Source organism: Anopheles gambiae, chromosome 2, assembly GCF_943734735.2.
Source record: "Anopheles gambiae chromosome 2, idAnoGambNW_F1_1, whole genome shotgun sequence".
Lineage (NCBI taxonomy): Eukaryota > Metazoa > Arthropoda > Insecta > Diptera > Culicidae > Anopheles > Anopheles gambiae.
Window position 1 is genome coordinate 73,306,222 of NC_064601.1, and position 17,974 is coordinate 73,324,195.

Sequence of the window (17,974 nt, forward strand, 5' to 3'; positions counted from 1 at the left end):
AACAGTTTGTCCATTGGCTTTAATATATGGGAATGATTTTGAGTTTCCTGCTTTGGCATATTGGATATGCTGTAATTCAAACAGCCTATTAACAGCCTGTTCCAAGCAGTTTTTTCCAGATCTTAATATTTTTTTAATTTTTTGAAGGAACGCTTCGAAAGGGTATGCCGACAAAGTGTGCAGTGGACCAAACCTGTCTACATCGTCAAACACATGTATTAGGTTGTGAACGTTGGCTGACACTAGGGTGAGGTCATATACGCTCGGGAAATCTATGACCTATTGTCGCAATAATTCCCTTGCGTAAGGCCAATGTTCCACATACTCTTGGGAGTTAAACAGTGTTATGGCACAGAAGTAGTGCATGAAATGGGTGTATTCCTCATCTGTTAACCTGCCCTTTAAAATAACCGAACTGGCATTATGTAATTATACTCCATTCCTTTCCAGAATTTAATATATTTTAAGCTTCGAACCTTTCGAGCGAATTCTACAGGGAACTTTAGCTATTCCAGGTCCTTGGAAATCGCCTTACACACCTGTGGAGACCATTTCGTTGCGGCAGAAAACTTTCCCTCCGACCATCCCCTCATACACTTCCGAGATATCCCATAATCCCGGAAATGCATAGGTTCGCTCGAAATAATATCTGCAATTGTATCGCAGCCATCAAGGTCTGTTAAAGGGGTTGCATTGTTGTAGTGACCCACGTATACACCCCTCTTGAAATCGTCGTGATTCCGTGGCTCATCATCAATCTGCCCATAATAGGTGCGATGTGTTGCGGGATCTTTGGTTGTCACCGTTTGACACTTTTGGCACCCACTATGAGCGTTGAAGTTTTTAACACCTGAAAAAATTGCAATCATAAATTATTGATGAGCATGTTATGTAAATTGTTGTGTGTTTTTACCTTTAATATATGCCCGAGCAGGCAAATCGGCAATAATGGCCCTTTGCTTAATGTTAAATTGGCGACCATTTATTAGGATGCCATATTTTTCAAAATAATTTAACTCCGTCACAAACGATCGCAAATAATCCTCAACCGATTCCGGTTTGGATTCGCCCGCAAAAATGGCCACTGTCATCACCGGCACCTCTGGCATCTCAGGGAGCCGCATTAGAATCGGCCAGAATTGGGTCAATCCACTTGTATGAAGAGGTAACCCGTCCATTAAAAAAATCCAATTCTATTGTCCCTAAATTTGGAGTCACCAGCTTATAGTGCGACCGAAAATGTATTAGTTCAAAACAATCTTTCAAACCCCCTCCCCCCCCCCCCCAACCACGTTTAAAAGAAGAAAACACGACATAAAAGCACAAATACAACTACCCCCCTCCTCACACCCATGACACACACACACCATCACCCCACCCCTCTGCTCCTAACACAGACACACACATTCCCCACCCCCTCCCCCCTGCCCTCACCAACACACACAAGATACAGCATACAACCATTCTTACCCCCCCCCACCTCTCACACACACACACATATTAATAGCCTGAAGTACGATTTTAAGCCACTAGCGATGCCGTTGTACCACAGCTTTCCTCCGTTGACCGTAGCAATCATTCTGCGCGTAGAGGCAGAAGAAGGAGTCTGCAAAAAGGTACGCGCATCCTTTGGCAGTTTCCTGAGGTTATTTTTCCGCAGGAGTTGTAGCAACGAATTCATCGAACGATGCGATCGATTGGTTTCCAAAGCCCAAGAGAGGCCGAAGAGCATCCTTGAAGGATAGGTCAGCGCATAGGGCTTCGCGGAAACCAGCATCATCGTCCTCATCAGAATCCGTTGCATCGCTTGTTTCGCCCATAGAAACAGATTCGTCACTGTCCGTCAAAAGTGCAGCTAAAATGTGACAAACGTTAGAAAGGCCAACACTTTCAACTAGCGAATAATTTACCTAAATCGCCGAGCTCCGTTTGCACCTCTTCGTCAACCTGCACCGGTGACTCTGGCACAACCGCTGGCACGGAATGCCGCGAAGAAGGTCCTGGTTGCTCTGTAATTAAGTATGGTGCAAGATTTGCGATGCATATCAACACGGTGGTGCTTTTCTAATAGTATGCCGTTAATCACTATTACCTCCATCGTCTTGAAGCGTTTCATCCCAATTCATCATTCGATGCTTCAAGAGTCGATCACGCTTCTTGTACACCGATCCACTATCCTTAATCAAAGGTCCATAAATCGCTTGCACACATTCATACCACACACATGCCCATCGCCCCCCCCCCTCCTCTCGCCCTGTCCCATGTCCCCATCTCTTTGGTTAATTACAAAATTTGACTAGGGCTCCGACTGAAAATTGTAATTTTTGCATTAAAACATGCCGCACTGGCAATGAATTATGTTTCTCGCTCTACCCAATGGTTTGGGCCAACGATGATTAACACGTTGTCTGCCACCATACATGCCCACTGAACTGCCCCGTCAGGCCACGGAATCACTCTTTGAAACGAATGCATTTGCTTTTGCATTTTTTCTCTTTTAAATCAAATCCACCAATTCTCTTTGTTGTCTCAGTCGCTCCACAATGTCGTTTGTTGGGCTAATTCCATGGATTTTCATTCTTGGAACCCCCCTCCCCCCTCCCTTCCCTTCCCTTTCTTTATCTCTCGCAAAAGTCGGTGACATTCCGACTCCAACGCTTTGCAACGCTTTGGTACGCGCAGGCAAACGATGCTACAACAATGACAGGCAAAGCATGGGCCTGTGGTAGGTTCGGCGCGCACTTTGCTTACCAGAACCGTGTGCGGTAAGCCGATGCGCGGAATGTGGAGGAAGAGTGCAGAACGAGGCGGGGTATCGAGGCGAGAATGTACCGTAGTTGGTTAAATTGCGAATGAATCATATCATTCGTTTACTTCGTTAGGAAGATGGTCAAGTTACACTTATGCAACGGACGGGAGGGACTACGGAACTTTACTTGCGCGATGGATCGGATTCCAGGCAGCGTTAAACGCTGCTGGAGTATTTACCGATTAAGGTGCAAACTTGCACTTCTTCCGTAGAAGGGGTATTGCTGATCGGTCAACCGACTGAACAGCTGATAACCAAACGTGGTTACCAATTGGGCAGAGCCTTCGGCGGCTTCTGCTAATGGGGAGAAACACTAAACACGAATGATCTACGTGTCTGAAACTAGTGAACTGTCTCACTGTTTCGAATAAGCTTTATTTATAACGCATTCTTAAACAGTGATGACACAATGTCTTTTTACACTTATTTTATGTTTACGACTAATATTGACCTACTTTCATTATGTGGTTGCTAAACTTCCTGGTTTGAGGTTTGTTTATCAAAATATAAAGTCAATGTCCGGGTGTTTGTTTGTCACTTGGTGTTATTGTTGCGCAATCGTTTTGCACCGGTTCTGAGTTACGAGGCGCGTTTCATATTACCGTCGCGTTATGTTTTTATAAATTTTCGGTTCGCTTCCTGTCCTACGGTTTGCGTGTGCTAAGCATTTATTGCATGGTAAGTTTTCTGTCTGACCTAATTTGATTGTTGGTTAATTTGGATGGTTTTGGTTAGCAACGATTATGTTGAGGTGGCTTTAAGAGTTGGCTCAACTGTTAGCAGTAAATCTGCTACAGGCCGATGAAAGGCACGTGAAACTGTGAAAAGATCGTTTACGTATTGTCCAAGCTGTCCCGATCAACCTCAACTTTGTGATGAGTGTTCTAAGATTGTGCATCAAAAGTAAAGGATGAATAAATGAACTCCAAGATCTTATAATTATTGTTCATTCTCATTCTCATTTATTTATGAAAACATAATAGAAACTCATTTTGATATTTTAATCATTTTTTTAAGAAATAATAACCGTGAAAGAAAAGCGTTGTGAAGGAACCGATCAAATACGTGCAAATTTATCTCTTGTAACACGTCTTTTACAATGTGTAATGTGTCAGCCACTATGTGGCTGACGTGGCCCGATCGGAAAAAACCCGTCAGCCACATAGTGGCTGACGTGGCAGACAACGTGTTAAAACAACTATGAACTGTGAATGTCGTAGGTAAACGACGCTCCAGTGGGTTGAGGTTTCTCTTGAATTTGGCTGAGATGAGACGTGTCTGTGCTTGTACTCGGAGCCACCGCTTTGCGATTGTGCAATAAAACAGACAGCTGGTTTCACGCGAAAACTGTTATTCGCGTCGCAGGCTTGCGCGCACTGTGCGGAGTGTGCTCGCACAGTATGAAGTGTGCTCACTCTGTGCGAAAAGTGCGCGCACTGTGCGGAGTGTGCGAAAAGTGCCCGCACTGTGCGAAGTGTGCGAAAAGTGCGAAGTGCACGCACTGTGCGAAAAGAGCGAAGTGTGCTCGCACAGTACAAAGTGTGCTGTGCAGTGCGCACAATGAGGTGTGCTGTGCGCACAGTGCGCACTCGCGCACAATGCCCAACACTACTCCGCACGCTAGCGGTGCGGTATTGATTCTCCGTGCGGACGCTCTCCCTATCGACTATGAAAGTGTGCGATACATCTCCGCACGCTAGCGGTGCGGTATCGATTATCCGTGCGGAAATATACCGATCATGAAAGTGTGCAACAAACCACCGCACGCGGTGCGGAGTTCATTCTCCTACTCAGAAAATCAGCATGCTTTTTCTATCTGATAGTGTGTTGACTAGAACGAGAAAGCTTCTGTTATCTTCTTTCCCGTGTCTTCTTTCCCGTTCCGCAAAATAGCGATACACTCTCGCTCTAGTAGTTTTTTTTTCACCAAACCGAAACTGCAGGTAATTTTACATATGTTAGAAGCACCCCATGTCGGCTTTGAATTTATGAAAAAGATTCTCCTCATGGACTATAGTTAACCATAGTTTTTTTTTAAACTGTACGATTAATTGAATGAATCTTATGAATCCGTGGTCTTGAACGGCGATAAATTTACATTTTTATAAAAAATACTTTAAACGAGTAGAACTAAAAATAAATAATGATATAAGACAATTAAACAAATCGTGATAAATTTAAAGTTTAGTTGAGCATTAAAACAACTTTGATTTCCTTTTTCTCTGCTTGTAAATCTAACTATATAAAAATAAAAATAAAAAATAGGGTGTACATTCTTGCAGCATAAAATCGATATTTAAAAACATACTGCACCTCGGGCGTGCGAAACAATCACCGCACGCGTTCAGTTCATTTCACTGAGCGAACTGGACTGCACCTGATCTTTAAAAAGAATCATTTTTCCCATGACTACTCCAGATCTGGCCCCCAGCGACTTTTTCTTGTTCTCAGACCTCAAAAGGATGCTCGCAGAGAAAAAATTTGGCTGCAATGAAGAGGTGGTCGCCGAAACTAAGGCCTGTTTTGAGGCAAAACCGAAGGAGTACTACCAAAATGGTATCAAAAAAATGGAAGGTCGTTATAATCGTTGTATCGCTCTTAAAGGGAACTATGTTGAATAATAAAAACGAATTTTGACAAAAAAATGAGTTTTTCTTTGTTAGACCGGGGACTTATCAGCCAACCTGTTACAATGTTTTTATAGCTGATAGTGTGTATTACAATATGTTTTGTATAGCAGATATGCTACAAAGGTAACGGCGACGAACAGCAACATGAAGTGTTGATACGCCGCATTATTAATTATACCCTACAGTACCACAAAACCGGCGACATGCGATAACATCTTAAACTCGGGAGCTTTCCAAAGTTTTACGTATTGCAGGTCGCGCAGTTTTCGTTGGAAATCTGAGAGCAGTTTTAATGAACGCAGGTGGCCACAATTCACGTTGCTGCAGTCGCGTCATCTTACAGCCCAGGTCATCGAACCATTCCGTCCACAATATCAGCAATTTGCACATGACACCCTTGTAAAAAGATGCATGGCCTCGGCAACCACAATGTCACATTTGTCGAGCCTTACAAGGGGTGTTATGTGAATCTTATCGTCCGGATATTTGTCTTCACAAAACAGACCTTGTAAGCGCGATTCGCAAGGCGCCCCATACAGAAAGTATATGTGACTACCGTCCCTTTCCGTCCCGTCCGTCGTATGCGTTGTGCGATTTAACACCTGAAAGAATATAATAAATATATATTTTCTTCTTCGTTTCTTCTGAAAGGTCTTCTAATCTAATGCTATAAATATTCAAAATGGCCGAGTTACACGGTTGCATAAAGTATGACCTTTGTCGAAGAAAGTATTGACTCTCTACTGTCACATTTCTATTCGATTCTGCTGCGTTTTTAAATTTCATAATCATATTATTTTTCAACAAGTACCATTCATCACGCTGGCCTTGTCTTAACCAAAAAAATCTTTCATACATGCAGCGTGGTTCGATTTTGCTTCATCGCTATTACTGGGTAATTAAGCAAATCCTGATCTGCACTGCTGCCTGTGATGTTCATATTATCAAACTCTCTTACACGGTTAGTAACTTGTGGCATGATGTTGTTCCCAGTTCGGATAAAATATGTTATGCTTTGCAGCATACTTTCAAATGGGTATGTAGAATAATCATCCAGCACCCCAAAGCTGCACACGTTATCGTACAAATGCTTCAAGTTATGCACATTGCTGGTGATAGTACTTTCACCGTACAAAGTAGCGTAGTCTTGAACGAATTCACCTAGCATTTGGTGTGCCATAGTATTGCTCATGAGCTGGTGACGAAAAAAATCTTTATCGCACAAAAGAATTCAGTACTTTCCAAAAATTCAGGTGCTGAATTCCTCGCAGCTTTCGAGGCACTTCCAATCGTAGTTTAACGCTTTCCATGACGCTGGTCATGAATTCAACATCCGCCATGTTCCACTTATACTGTTCTCCGAATGTTCCGCTTCTCCACTAGTGTTGGGAGATTCAGGATTCGGAAGATTCGAAAATTCAATCCCTACAAAGATTCGTTTTCGTTTGTAGGATTTGAATATCTAAAAGATTGCTTTGCGATTCGATTGAGATTGGGATTCGTTTGGGATTCGCTTGGGATTCTGATTGGAATTGGGATTGCGATTTGATTGGGGTTGCGTTTGGGATTGGGATTGGGATTCGTTGAGGATTCGATTGAGATTCTGATTGCAATTGGGATTCTGATTGCAATTGGGATTCTGATTGCGAATGGGATTCTGATTGCGATTGCGATTCGTTTGGGATAAGGATTTGTTTGGGATTGGGATTGGGATTGCGATTCGATTGGGATTGGGATTGGGATTGCGTTTCTGATTGGGATTACGATTAGGATTGCGATTGAAATTAGAGGCTTTCCCCGAGATACGCTATTCATGGGGGTCGAGAGAAACCACGTATCTCTAATTTCGGAAGTCGAATCACGCAGTTTTCAGTCAAAATATAGCAAATGTTCTTGTAATCAGAAGTTATAGTCACTAAATAAATAATTTGATTTGATATTGAATAAAGATTTGCGTATCTACTAATTATGATTGAATAAAGAATTGAATAAAGATACGTGTTGACGCTTCGCTTGGATGTCAAATGATAACTTGACGAAAGTGAGTTTCGTCAAGTGAGAATGAGCACGGTAGGAAATGATGAGTAGCGGGTGAGTTGCCACTCGCTTGAGTGGCAATATTAGAAAAATTATAAATAGGGCAATAAAATGAATAAACTTTCTCTTGCTCTTTGGAAATTCAAACACATCGGTAAATATTCAGCCCACGCAAAATCATATCCGAAACGTTCACGATTGTTCAATACGCGTATCTACTAATTATGATGTAAATACTGCAAAGTGAAATAATTTGGAATAAAATCGAATAACCTCTTATTCCACCTTTTACTATTTCCTACCCCCCCCCCCCTCCCCCCAACTCCGCTGCAAACTAGAATAAAACGCTATACGAGATTGGGATTGGATTCGAAGATTCAAATCCCTTCCGAGATTCATTTTTCCCACAACCTCATTAGATTACGCATTACGCCCAGGTCAACCAAATAAAGTTGATCCGTTGTAGGCATGTCCATAATTATATCGAAATTGGCGAGGTCTACGAGAGGAGTGGAGTTTCTAATATGAGCCCGGTACGTTCCATCCCGGAACAGTGAATCTGTGCGGTTCGGTGCGCCAATGCCCACGAAATATATCCAGCGCGCCAAATGATTGTACCTGGTACGCTCTGCGCACTTGAGGCAAGATTCGTGCCCGGTATGTTCTATATTTCCTATGGATAAAAATAACAGATTAGAAATAGCAAAACGCTATTTCGTGCTGCCGTAATATACCTTTGACGAACGTTCGCGCAGGGATGTCTGCCAAGATGGCATTGATGCGAACTTTAAACACTCCATCCACTCAATTCTATGTCATCCGACTGCAGTTCGTTCAGCTCCGTGATCATCTGTCGAAGGAATTCTTCAACCGTGGAAGGGTTGGGTTTTTCCGCAAAAGATGGCCACGACGAAGATAGGAGCCTGGGGCAGATCAAACACCCTCATCAAAATTGGCCACAATTGCCCGACACAATTGTGTCTAGTCCAAGGGCACACGCTTTCCTCGCGCAGCTGGTTTTCCTCGCGCCGTTCATTTTCCCACTCCGCATCCATCATGCGCATCCTTTTATTGCGGATGTGATACAATCCGCCAGTACTTCTCCATCGTTTGTTGCCATCGTCAACAATAAAATTACCCTTGTACCCCTTGCACTCAATTATCACTCGGTACACTTTGAACTCCTTCTTGCTACTAAAGATTTTTCCAGTCAAATGAAGGGACCATGAGGATAACGATCGTACACAGCCAATGCCAATAGAATTTCAAAAAAAAATAATGGGTACAGTGTACGTGGGAAATCCTGAAATGCGTATTTCGCCTCTACCAAGCTTGCTCTGTTTTGAACATGTTGTTGTTTTTTATTCCCTACAGAAAACGGTAATAAAATGTGAGAGTATTTAAGTAAAAATCACGTAAAATAGTGCATCTGTTACACAATGCATAGAAGACGACGGGCAAACATGAATAAGGTGATTTTCGATCAGTTTTGGAGTATCGACACTGTACTGAGGGTTAACATTGAGTAACTACAACATTGAGTACAGTATAAAAAGGAAGTATACATACAGAATGAGACAATGCAAATATCCGTTGGCAAAACGGAAGAATACGAAGAGGGAGAATTCGCATCACATACCCATACCCAAATACGCATTCCGTATCGTTGAGCGGAGCGGGTTAGCAAACACATATAAATCTTGCTTTAGTCTGTATCCTCCATCTTTCTCAATACAACCAGTACGCAGTGCACTTCAAGTATTAGAAATAGTATTATTCAAATATTAGGTTCTGATCATTTGAAGCATTTGAACATGTCGTCAAGGATCGGATTCAAGGTACCAAAAGCGGAAACTGGCTGTGATAATGGTACCAATTCGTCAACTTGGTCAGCAACTGAGTTCGATATACCTCTATAGCCAGGCATCCGCGTCTTACTCCCACCCATAAAACGGCCATCAACGTCAGCAGTGCCAGCAAAACCATTATTGGCACAACAGCACGCATCACTAAAGCTATCATCAACAGTTGCACCGCCAAACCATCATCATTATCAACAGGGCCGCTGAAGCTATCAGCTGGGCCGCTTAAATTATCATCATCATCAGCTGCACTGCCAAAACTGCCATCATCATCAACAGGGCCACCAAAACCACCATCATTATCAGCTACGCCGCTAAAGCTATCAGCTGGGCCGCTATAGCTATCAGTAGTACCGCCAAAACCATCAGCATCATCAGCTGCACCGCCCAAACCACCATTACCAACATCTGCACCGTCAAAATCGCATCGTCATCGCAGCATCGTCATCAGCTTCAGCCACATGTCGAGCAGCACCTTCCACTGTTTTTGGATTTACCGTTGTTGATCTAGAAACAGCACCTAGTCCGTAGCCATTACCAGAGCCAATATCAAATTGTGTTCCAGCCGAATTTTCTACTTTGGATCGTGAGTTATTGCTTAATTAATGCAGGTTGTTCTCGAATATTAGAATATAGAGTTAATAGCGAGAAAAAAATCAATACAAAAAAATAAACATTTTTTACATCTTCTGCATGGGAGCAAAACAATCACTAATGAGTTTTCATTTCATTCATTGTGCTCCCTATTTTTTCCAAATTACGTACCGAGAAGAGTAGCTCGCGAGCGCCCCTTTTCTTTTCACTACGTATTTTGTCCAGGCAACAAGCTCGCGAGCTAGCTTGATCCTCTCACTATGCATGTTGGCGCTCGCGAGCTAGGCTGTTCTTTTAAGAATGGATTTTGAACCAACCGGTCGCTCGCGAGCTACCCTGTTCTTCTCGCTACGTATTTTGGATGGGCAGCGCGCTCGCTGCCAGTTTTTTCTGCATGGATTTTAAGTATACAGGCCGCTCGCGAGCTAGCCTGATATTCTCGCTACGTATTTTGGACAAGCAGTGCGCTTGCAAGCCAGGCTGTTTTTCTCTGTGTGTTTTGCACATACGATACGCTCGCGTTCTACGATGTTTTATACGTGTGTTTCGAATAGGTAGTGTGGGTCGACGAAAGCAGCTTGCGATTTTTTTAAAAACGGTAATTCGAGTTTTAGTTTTAACCACGATAAAAATATTTGCTGTTTTTACATGCAGCTTTTTACATTTCGTTTACGCCCATCAGTATTATAGATTTTGATTTTTTTTCTCGGTGTTACGGACAGAGTTGAGCGGCACTTACAGTGTAGGATGGCTATAGCTATTGTTACATGTAACTGTGCCGACAAACCGCGTGCCTCTTTTATGGCACACGCAAACCAAAACAAACAGATAATGACAGGAGATAGGTGTAAACATCTCGACTGTCAAAGTCGATGTTCGAATTTCGGATATCGGGAAAAGGGTAACGTTCGCTGCGTAACGCGATGGCGCAAGATGGCGATGGCGATGGCGGGAAGAAAGGGCTTAAATAGACCGTGCGCAGGATAATCGGCCTCTTTCAAATACTAGCGAACGACAAAGACCGCGTTTTTTAAACTACAAGTGATTAATTGCGTTCGGTCGAGCCGGTGTAATAAAGCAAATTGTACGTTGGTGAAAACGGTCGTTATTTTTTCATATTCGCTATCGTCGAGGAGCCGACGAAGTTGCTTTCGCAACAGCTATATCATAGGTTTGAGATCGAAAGCGTGGAATATTGGCGAAGGTTAATCGGCCAAAACGATAGGAAAAGGTTAGATGGAAACATAATGGCGGTAAACCGAAATATTATAAATAGGACCGAATGCGGTGCGAACCTTCTTTTCGGATCGAATCTGTGGGTAAATAGATTATAATTTTGGCGCTCGCCACAAGCTGCCTAAAATCGTCTACGGCTTGCAGAGGATTTGAACCACATCTGTTATAACACTCGGGGCAATTAGTTTCAAACAAGCTTTTTTATATTTTTTTATGCGAGTGGGTGAATCATATTTTTCTGGAATTAAAAGCGGCGAGCGCCCGCTCATTAATGGGAGCTTGCGAACCTTATGATTCCCACTCTCCTTGCCCATGTCTATTCCGTGGACAAGCTGGAAAAGCGGTTCACTCGATGAGACAAAGATATCGCACTGCTCCTGGTGACTTTGGATGACGTTAAAAACAGCGTGTGCGGACGCCCGAGGACAACAGATGACGAAAATTTCCAGTTCAACATGTTAGACAGCGTAGAAGAGTTGGTGGAATTTGATGGTAAGCTGGTAGAGCGAGCATATTTTAAATGCAGCGTTAGATTCCTCCGTGGTAATGCGATTGCTCGCCAAATAGCGAAATGAGAGAGCCCATTTGCAAGTAAATAAACACACGCATATACATCTCACACAAATATGTTTCACGTCGACTATCCGGGCAGCTCGGGACCGGGCGGATGCCGGTTAATCGATTTCCACGGATAATGGTTCAAGAAATGTCAATTTCATATAAAATTGTAAAATTTACTGGTTTTACTAAAAATTCACCTTGAACCATTCAATTGATCACTGATAGAATAGTTTTTGAATCAATAACAATAGATTTAACAATTGTTTTTCATCAAAAAAGAAATTCAAAAATATCACTAGACTCTAGATAGCTCCACAACACATGTTTTTGCTAAGCTGATCATCGCAGAAAATGTTCGCCACGATTGGCTAACTGTCAAATTCATGCGCACGGTTAAGCCGCCCGCCGGTTAATCCGTCCCCGGACAATCGACGTTCTACTGTATGTTGTGACAACAGCGTTTGTTATGGTTCTGGGGAACACCACAAATGTAGAGAGGAAACTATTGTAGAGTTCCACTGCTCGACAGGAGAAAACTCCATGGCGAACGGTGGTGAGAGGATAAAAGGGCCGGACGACGGACTCCCAGCCTCTTTTCGCGCCAGTTTCTCGGGAGAATAAAAACTAATTTTGGATTTTTGGCCACAAAGAAATATCTACATAATTTTCTTTTGAATACCTTTTCGCAACACAATAAATAAACTAAAACACACAAGTTTCATTACTTCATTTGCACAAATAAACACATTTTGGGGTGACATATGTCGAGCAAATGAATTACGCGTGCATAAAAAAACTGACTTCAACAATCATTGAAGTGGTCACTTCAGTATATGTGTGGTTTAACCCACCAAACTGACAGTTTTTTGGCTTTGTTCGATGCAACTGAATTTTTAGTACAGGCAATTGGTGGCATTTTCGGTATCTTGGTTATTTGGTTTATGGCAATATTTCACTTGGCATTTCAATATGGCGAAGGTGGAGGAAAATGCCGTTACTGTTACCAAAAGCTGTCGAACAATCGAGGATCCACGTCGAATATGAAAAGGCATCTTGAACGTAAGCACCCAACAGTTCCATTGTATAGAGATATACCACCATCTACATCCAATACTCAACCAGATACGCCAGTTGTTGAAGATAGTTTACAAAAGAAAAGTGAAGCTTCAATAGAATCCTTTTTTAGCCAACTAAACCATTAATTTGTCAGAAGCACAAAAACGAATCGACTATCAGCCGTTCTCAATAGGTAAAAATGAATATTTTGTGCGTTTTGTAAAATTCTTAAATCCTAAATACGTATTACCTACTATAGCAAAACTATAGCAAACGCATCATTGCCAGCATTATACAATGAAACATTTGAAATTTTGCATTCTAATAAAAAAAAATAAGTCAACAGTTTCGCTTACTGCAGGTTTCTGGACAAATAGTAACCAAATTAGTTTTTGTGTTGTTACTACCCACTTTATAAACAATAGTAATGAATTATGCTCCAACTTATTAGAATGTTCGGAATGTTCCATCATCCATACAGGAAAAAAAACCCGCAGAATGGTTAAACACTATCTATGGTACGTTATTCGTTATTCGTATCTGTGATAAAATATTCGTTTTGGTCACTGATAATGCTTCTAACATGATGGCAACTTGGCAACTTATGCATCTAAGCATAAGATTATACATTTTTCTTATGGGGCACATATGTACATTGAATTTAGTCGTAAAAAATGCTATACAACATTCTATCATTAGCACAGTCGAAAAGCAAATTCACAGTGCATTTCCGAAAATTTATTGAAGATAATTGCGTGGCGCGCGCAGGGGCCTTTGCAATATTAAAATAAAGTAATACTTAAAATAACCTTACTTGCTATATATTTGAAAACAGACATGAACATTTAAACGTGGCAACTGTAATGTTGAAGTCAAAAAAGCAGTAGAACTTATTGAAAGCTTTACACATTGAAATAATTGGATCATGAGCTCCTCTGGAAGTACGGGCCCGGTCTATTTTGATCAGAAAATTTCGAGGACGTAGCGCGTGGTCAGGGGCGTACAAATTTATTTTAAGAAGAAGCTCGGGAGCATCAATTTCGCCTTTTATTAATTTTGCTACAAAAACTGCTTGTGCTACCTCCCTACGTCTCTCTAAGGACTGCAATCCTAGAAGAAGCCGTCTAGTTTGATAGGTTAGAGGCTGGTCCATGTTCCACCGTAAGGTTCTTATAGCTATTTTTGTGAATTTTTTCTGAATTCGCTCAATTCGTGTGGACCAGTTGTTAGTGTGCGGAGACCATGTTACAACATTAAATTCAAGTACGGACCGGACTAACGCGACAAACAGTTGTTTTAAACAGAAAGGGTCATTAAAATCAGATGTCAGACGATGAATAAAACCAAGCTGCCGATATGCTTTGTCGATGACGTACGAATATTGTTGACGGAAGGAGAGTGCTGAGTCAAGAATAGTGCCGAGGTCCTTAGTTTCTATGTTACGTGGGATTATACACGAGTCAAGATTATAGTCTCGCTTGATAGGGTCTTTTTTACGAGTAAAACTAATCACGCAACACTTATTGACACACAAGGATAGCGAGTTCGCAGAGCACCAATTGCTAAATACGTCTAGGCTGTGCTGGAGAGTCGAGCTGTCCGAATCATTTCTAATGGTCGCATAAATCTTGATATCGTCCGCATACATAAGCAAACATTGATTTGGGAGCGCAAATACAACATCATTAATAAATAGGATAAACAATACTGGGCCAATGTTACTTCCCTGTGGGACACCGGACGAACTAACGAACACGTTGGACAAGCACTTATTGATTTTAACACAGTATGATCTTTGGTTTAAATATGATTTTAACCATATGACTAGATTATTATGAAAGCCAAGCCGGCTCAGTTTCGCAAGGAGTATGTCATGGTTAATCCGATCAAATGCTGACATGAAATCAGTATAAATTGCATCAATCTGTGACTTGCCGTCCATTGCCGTAAGGCATTCAGACACGAATTGAACGAGATTGGTCGACACCGATCGTTTGGGAACAAATCCGTGCTGGCTTGGACTGATATAATTCAAGCCACCCCTGACTAACGCTTCCTGGACAAGAATTTCGAGTATTTTTGCTGATGCACATAGGGAAGTTACGCCACGATAATTAGATATAACATGTCTCGGACCTTTTTTATGAACGGGTGTCATCCACGAAGACTTCCACATAGTAGGATATGTAGAACTGTGCAGAGAAAGCTTAAACAGATGAACCAGTGGCTCTGAAAGATAAGTTGAGCACTTCTGTAAGACTATTGCTGGGATCCCGTCCGGACCCGGGATAAATGAGGGTTTAATTTGTTTGATTGCATTTTCTACCGATTCATTTGTGATGACAATATCATTTATAGACATATCTAGAACATCCGCGGGTGTGTGCTGCAGGGCAGTTGCAATATTAATTGGTGACGAAGATTGAAGGTCGAAAACTGAACTAAATTTTTTGGCAAAGAGCTGACTGATTTCAAGTTCACTTGTGGCTTTCTCGGTGTCTAGTGACATTACTGACGGAATTTTTGCATTTTTCCTCTTACGGTTAACGAAAGAAAATATTTTAGTCGGATCGTTGGATATACTTCGTTGAAGTTTGTTGATATAGATTCTATACAGATGCCTGTTGAATCTTCTATAGTTGCCACTAACAGTGTTAAACAATAGTCTGTCGGAGTGAAGATTAGACTTTATGAGACAATGTAAAGCTCTATTTTTCGCAGATTTAAGTCTTTTTAACTCTCTATTGCCCCACGGGGGACCGCAAGCTGCACGCTCTTGTAAAGTAGGGCAGCATTTTTGAAGGACTAGACCAACCTTAATTTGAAAGGAGTCGATTGCCGAATCGATTGATGAGGTGGGATTGCTATCATAATTAAGGAATGACCAGTCAGTATTGGCAAAAGCGTCAATCATTTTTGGGAAATCAGCTTTTCTAAAATCGAGATGTCTCAAGCTGTTCGATCCAGTGGCTTCCGTAGCAGTCTGGGTTGTTGATGGAAGTGTAATATTGACCAGCAAGCTCGGATGATATCGGTCTTCCTCAGTTAAACAATCTATGGAACGGAAAATTCTCATACCATTCTCAATTATACGCGGGCTTACGAATATAAGATCAAGTAAAGACCCATGATTGTTTACATTATTATTGACCTGAGATAGTCCCACAAAGCTGAGAGTATCAAGCAGTTGGGAGCAGGCTGGGGATACACGGGATCTCTGAATGTTGACATGTAGAGAACCGTGAGTGTCACATAGCCAAGAAAGGCCTGGTTGATTGAAGTCTCCCAACACGAGGATCGTGTCTTGTGGATATTTCTCAGAAATTTCCATAAGTGATGAACAGTAAGCGGCAACATATTCGGTATTATTACTAAGAATCGGTGGAAAGTAAACGGTACCGATTATTACGAATGAAGTGCCAACACGGATGCGGATCCAGATACTTTCGGTTGATGAGGTCGCAACAGTGATTACTGAGGGACGATGCATGGTTTTAGCCGCAATCAGTACCCCTCCCCCTCGGGTTTTCTGGCTATTTGAGGAGTTACGGTCCATTCGGAAAACATCATATCGGTCATCGAAGAGTGCAGACGAGGCAATGTCATCCTTGAGCCAGGTTTCTGTGATCGCGATGATATCAAAAGAACAGCTTGAAGATGCACTGAAGAAACTCGAGAGTTTTGTCCGTAGACCTCGGGTGTTTTGGTAATACACGGAAAGCTCAGATATGCAAGAATAATTTTGTCGAAAAATAGTGGAGGCAAACCCTGCTGGGTTGACATTAGCGCCACGTATTTGTGTGAGTGTTGGATCGGCATCATTTTGATCGTTCTGCTCATAATTTGTTACGGATTCGTGATCATTTGGGTGAATTTGGGTAAGAACATGAGCGCATTCATTCGTTGATGGAGGAGTAATATTCAGGTGAGAGCAATCACTATTAATGAAGGGTGAGCCGGATTCCGTGTTCTTGTGTTCAAGTGCCGTCCTCGTTTGATAAATATGCGTGTGTGTGTGCGTGACGTTAGAGATTAGTGCAGGATTCGGTGGAGCAGAATGTGCACGCACACAAGCACTACTTAGTTCGTTTGCGGTGTGGGTGAGGCTCGTGGAGTGTGTGCCGACAGGATTGTTCGGTTCGGCGATTGCGGAGATCGCGTATTTTGTGTCGCAGAAAAGGTTGTAGGGGATGAAAGTCCCGTAGGTGGGTGTAGGCGAAAATTTGCAGTTGGTTGTTGCAATCGGTAATCAACAAATTCACGCACCGATAGACCAATTGGCCAGGTGTCCGGGGAGAGTGCACATTCTCTTATAGAAGCAGGCACTAACACTTTGAATGACAGGAATGAGAGTGTTGCTGTGTTTGTGCCCCGGCGTACAAGGCAATATGCTGTGACGTCTTCGATGGATAAAGCTTGCTTGACCATTTGAACAATTTGGTCAGTGGTGGTATCCGGAGAAAGTCGGGAAATGTACAAAGCACATTTCTGCACCGAAGATTGAGCAGGAACTATTTTGATCGCGAATGATGCGGTGTCTTTTTTTGTGCCAGTGATTGTGGGTGGTGGGCGAATCTTACGGTTGGGTTCATTGATAGGCTGTGTAGTTTTGAATTGGCAATTATTGTTTAGGTTGTTGATGGAAGTAGCACGAAATGTAAACATTGAACGGTTGTCGTTGATGACATCAGAAAACAATCGTTTCGATGGATTTGTGCGGCGTATTTTTGCGGGTGGGTGACTACTTCGTGGCGTATTATGATCGAGCTGAGTCATACGTGCGAATCCAGTTCTAATCTCGTTTGTTAATGGTTCGATTACGGATTTAATGCTCTCAGCAACTGTTGTTAAAGCCGTCTGGAAACCAGATTGAATGGCTGCGTTCTTAACAAATTTGGTGCGCGGATTCAACAAAACGTTATTACAGCCACTGCAGCACCAGTGAATTTGTTTGTATTCAGAGATGCGCTGGAGTAAGTCTGCGGGAATAGAAGAGCAGCGCCGATGGAATGGAGAGTTGCATAAGCAACAGCTAATGAATGCTTCCGTGATTTCCGTGGTGCAAGAGTTGCAGATGTTTGCCATTATTAGGGAACGATGTATCTTGGCTATGATGACAGCAATGTTGATTGTAGCGATGGCGGCAGGGATGCGCGAAGGCGCGACCAGGTTGGAAAGCGAAATTAGCA

At 42.3% G+C, this 17,974-nt stretch overlaps 1 pseudogene; it reads right to left on the minus strand.

Annotated features, from left to right (window-relative positions):
* Positions 1 to 637: 637 nt before the first annotated feature.
* On the minus strand, positions 638 to 2,126 carry LOC133390969 (uncharacterized; annotated as a pseudogene).
* Between the last annotated feature and the right edge of the window lie 15,848 nt (positions 2,127 to 17,974).